We start from the raw sequence: 4,316 nt of genomic DNA, 5'->3' as shown, positions 1-4,316 counted from the left end.
TTTAAAAGCCTTTTGGCGTAATCTCACTTGTAATATTTGTTTTCTACCAAGAATTTTACCTTTGACATGTTTAATTCTGGATTAAGAATAGCAGAGAGATAGAGATAAAATGTTTCTTACTCTGGAGGAAGAGATAAAATTTTTCTCTCTCTGATGAAATGCTATTTTAAGTCAAAAACTTTTTGAAAATGCTTATATTGGTTATTTCTAGCATGTATGCATGAAATAAATTAAGAAATTCCAAAATATTGTTAATAAGCAACTGATGCTGTTTGTATCACATATTAAGAGTGCCCAGGTGTCCTGGATTGTCTTCATTTTTGGAAACTTTTCCGGAAACGAGAGTTTTCATCATGTTCTAGCCTGAAGTTTTGTGAGATTTTGGGATTAATGAAGTGAAAAGCACCTTTTCTGATCCGTAGAATTGTGCGTTTGATTAATGTCTCGGTATAGGCCGCATTTACTGAATTTGCTTGCCAGACGTCCTGGTTTGACCACAACAGCCCCAGATTCTAGACAAAATCCTGGTGTCCTGTCCGGTTTACTTCACGTCCTGGTGAAAGATAGATTTCATTATAGTTGACTAGAAAAGTAAAAATAATTTTTTGTGAAGGATTATTTAGGATAATTACTTAGTCATTTGTATCATTAACGTGTAAAATTATATTGGATTAGCTTGAGAAGATTTGTACGGCCAGATTAAAACCGAAAAAGAGACATTAAATTTCTAAAATGTCCTAACCAATGAAAACTGACAATGTATTAGTTACATTTTTATTCCTCAAAGAGTTTCTGATAACTTAAGTAACTTATAAATATTAACACGTAAAAAATAAAATGTGTAATTTTATCTGTTTGTGTCATTATTACCCCTGGTTCTGGTTCATAATTAGTGACCATTTATTCATAGCATTGAGAATGAACTACCTTCTAAATATTCTAAAAAACAGCCAAGGCCCTCTTAAACGCCAGCAGCGCTGAAAGGGGGGGGGGGCAGTCCGGTGTCCCAATTGAACATTTCAGAAATTTGGCAAGCCTATTCATGTAACTCCAAAAATATTAATTCTGGTAACTTTGCTGTCAATTTCACAGCTGCTTCCATGTTATTAAATATAGATGTCTTTTGTTCACACAACAAGCACTGGTAAAAGTAAGTGATGAACAAAAAGTGTGACGGATGCAAAAATATTAATTCTGGTAACTTTGCTGTCAATTTCACAGCTGCTTCCATGTTATTAAATATAGATGTCTTTTGTTCACACAACAAGCACTGGTAAAAGTAAGTGATGAACAAAAAGTGTGACGGATGTTAAAGCCCTAGGTAGGGAGAGCGTTTCCCTCCACTGGAATGAAAATGTTTATAGTTTTAGAGAAGGTCATTTAATAAATCTCTTAATATTAGTTTAACAATTATACAGTCTAACCTCGTTTAAAACAAACTCAAAGGAACATTTGACATTAATTTTTCTTAAAAGTAGTTCCTCTTTTCCAAAAACCAATAAACAAATAGGATGGAGATCGCAAATATAGTTCCTCTTAGCCTTAGTTTGTTTTAAGTATGTTATTTATTGAGTTAGACTGTACGAGTTTTTCAAAAAATAATGGGTACTTTTTAATTAGGTAGGTTACTTGACTTGGCGACTAGTTTACTTTCTTCCTTGATGAAAATAGAAAAATATGTTAACTTGTTCACCATGTTTGCCCCTCTTTTTTAATTTTTCATTTTAAAAGAAGGTTTAATGTTTATTTGTGACTTGATATATTTATTATCCGTATAATTAAACTTGTACAAGTGAAGGGTTTTGTAGTTCTTTTCACTTCTACTTTTTTTGCTGACTTATTTACCTTCAACCTTGGCGACAATTGAGCAGTTGCTAATAAAAATTGGCTATATCTACAAGCAGGGGCGGCATTTCAGCATTTCATTTGGGGGGTCAAGTTTCTTTATGTATTGCAACGGTGCGGTCCCAAACACACATTAGCTAAGAGGAAGTGGTCATAAAATTGGTTTAATATGAATAAAAATTAGTGTGTAGAAATAATTAAAATTTTGATTCACTTTTTAATAAGTTATCATTCAAAACATCTTGAAAGTTTTTATACCTTTTGAAAAAGTTTTATTGCATGATTTTTAGAATTCAGAAGAGCATGGAATCGTGTTACTAATCTATCAGTGCCCAGTGTCGTGCTGTTTTGCCAGTACAGCTAAATAGAAAAGTGTTTTTTTTTTTTTTTGCCCATTGTACTTCAGAAATAATTCTCTAACCTCCTGAGACATAAAAAAAACTTTCTTTACTAGCTGAGCTGTTTGGAATAGTTAAAAGATAATTGAAATAATCAAGTTTTGTATGAAAGCACTTTTTATATCTTGTTCTTCAAAATCATCCAGGCAACTTCAAAAATTGTGAGGGGCTTAATTTTTCATCATTGAATAATCTAGTCTCGTCGACCCTCGCAGCTTCAATGAGATGTCATCTGCCTGAAGCTCTGTTATTCACGATTCCAGACTGATGATGAGTCCATAACAAGGACAAAACTGCAGTCTCTGGGTGTGATAACTGGTCTGTCAGTTTATTACTTGCAATTTTTCTTGCCTCATGCTAAAAATTTTACTCATAATTGAAACATTTTATTTTTTGTTTTCAAAATCCCATCCAGATAATATAGATCCAACCATAAAGAAAAATAATTATCATCAGATCTTGTGTTAATTTCATTCGAAACTGAATCTATTACTTCATACAAATATTAAAAAGTCGATGTTTGACTTATCATCATGTGGATTTTTGTCACTTTTTTTTTTGATTGAACTGTGGTTTGAATAGTCAGAAAATTAAGGGTAGCGGATTGAAGATGTTTTGATAGGGTGAACTTTTTAAAAAACTTTTCTCAATACCAACAAATTGAATAAAAATTCAAACAAAGTCATACATGCTAAAGGGCATGAGCTTTTCCACCATTGAATTAATCGTTTTGCAATAATTCTTCCAGTCTTCAAATCACTGCTTTGAAGTTACGGAGATATGTTTTTATGGTTTTAACTCTTGAAGACCATCTTGTGTCACTCCGAGATTGCATAATTATAGAGCCCCATAAAAGGTATTTGTTTCTATGAAAGCATATAATTCATGAGCAGTTGAAACGTGTTTCTAGCAGAAGAAAGCGATGAACACTCATTAAATAAATATACACTTAAAAAATGACCGTAAAAGTGAAGGTAAAATATCAAGGAATTTTCTTGTGAAAACCATGCAGCCACACCACTTTGCATGAGCCTCTCATATTGGACATACCATCGATACACTGGGCACACGAGTATGAAATATTTCGCCTATATGAGGAAATGTCTTTTTTAGTCAAAATTAACTATGGTTCTCTATCAGTTTTCTGAAAAGGCCGAAAATACTTCATGAATTTCTAAGTCATCATCCAAATAACGAAAAACACTTTTTCTAGTCTGGGAATGCATCGAGTTTCATCAAATAGTTACTGAGAACCAGTGCGTTTTTTTAATGAACATTGATTACCTACTTACCTAAATTGAATTCACTCATTTTCTATCATTCTGCTCAAAAATTTTGGGGGTGCAACCGCCCCTTCTTGACCCCCCTATTTGCCGCCCCTTTCTACAAGCAGGGCTGTGGAGTCTGAGGGAAAATGACAGCCTTTGACTCCTTTATCCCAAAAGTTCAGTCCAACTCCAACTCTGCAAACACTGGCAGAATTGAAGACATAGAAGGAAAATGGCTCAAATTCCAGTTCCTATCCCAAAGTCTGCCAGAGTCCAACTCCACGACTCCGACTCGGCAGCCCTGTCTACAATGTGTATGGCAGCCCTAGGATTTAGAAATAGAAGATTTTCAATGTTGCCAATTACGAAATTTTCATCTTGCTATAAGGACCATTTCAGTATTTTGTCCAAATGTAGAGTCCCCAACATGACACTTTTTTGCCATAACTACGTAATTTTCTGTTTGGTTTAAAGAAAATTTTATTCTGTGTTAGTCCTACCAACATATAAACTCAAAATAAAACAATATGCAAATCAAACAGTATATTAAATATTAAAGGCAAAAAATGTCATGTTGCGGATTTTGCATTTGGACAAAATACTGTGAAATGGCCCATAATTAAATTAATATCGTAAAAAAAAAACTGCTAAGTGAGGTATGTACCTTTAATGAAAAAGTACAGTTTTTTTTTCTTTGCCCAAATTATTTTACTTTTAATGGCTTGATTTAATTATTTGGCGAATTATTTTCTATTTATATGTTTCTTTTCTAAATATAAGGTATAATGACCAAAATTTATTGCAG

Source organism: Uloborus diversus, chromosome 8 (genome assembly GCF_026930045.1).
Source record: "Uloborus diversus isolate 005 chromosome 8, Udiv.v.3.1, whole genome shotgun sequence".
Lineage (NCBI taxonomy): Eukaryota > Metazoa > Arthropoda > Arachnida > Araneae > Uloboridae > Uloborus > Uloborus diversus.
The sequence above is the reverse complement of the archived record's forward strand: the minus strand, read 5'-3'. Positions refer to the sequence as shown.